Source organism: Theobroma umbraticum, unplaced genomic scaffold (assembly GCF_002168275.2).
Source record: "Theobroma umbraticum cultivar Fairchild unplaced genomic scaffold, ASM216827v3 scaffold_20.0, whole genome shotgun sequence".
Classification (NCBI taxonomy): Eukaryota; Viridiplantae; Streptophyta; class Magnoliopsida; order Malvales; family Malvaceae; genus Theobroma; species Theobroma umbraticum.
Genome location: NW_018397266.1, coordinates 1,904,711 through 1,905,073, shown reverse-complemented (window position 1 = coordinate 1,905,073; position 363 = coordinate 1,904,711).

Below are 363 nucleotides of genomic sequence, written 5' to 3'. Positions count from 1 at the left end.
AAAACATTTACTTCCATGATAATGAAAATTTATCTAGAGTCATGCATAGGACAGATATCAATAAAACGACCTTTACTGAATGGATGAATGCAAATCAAAATTATCAAAATGGTAGGCATTTACTTTATGCAGACTATCCTATTGAATATGTTTGGCATCAACAAGAAACAAAATAGAAAAAAAGGGAAAAAGGAAGATGTATAGGTAGAATAAACTATGTACATCCAGCAGCAGGAGAATTGTATTTCCTACGAATGCTATTGAATGTAGTAAAAGGAGCAACTAGCTATGAATATATCAAAACAATTGATGGCATTACTTATCAAACTTTCCAAGAAACATGTAAGGTGCTTGGATTACTAG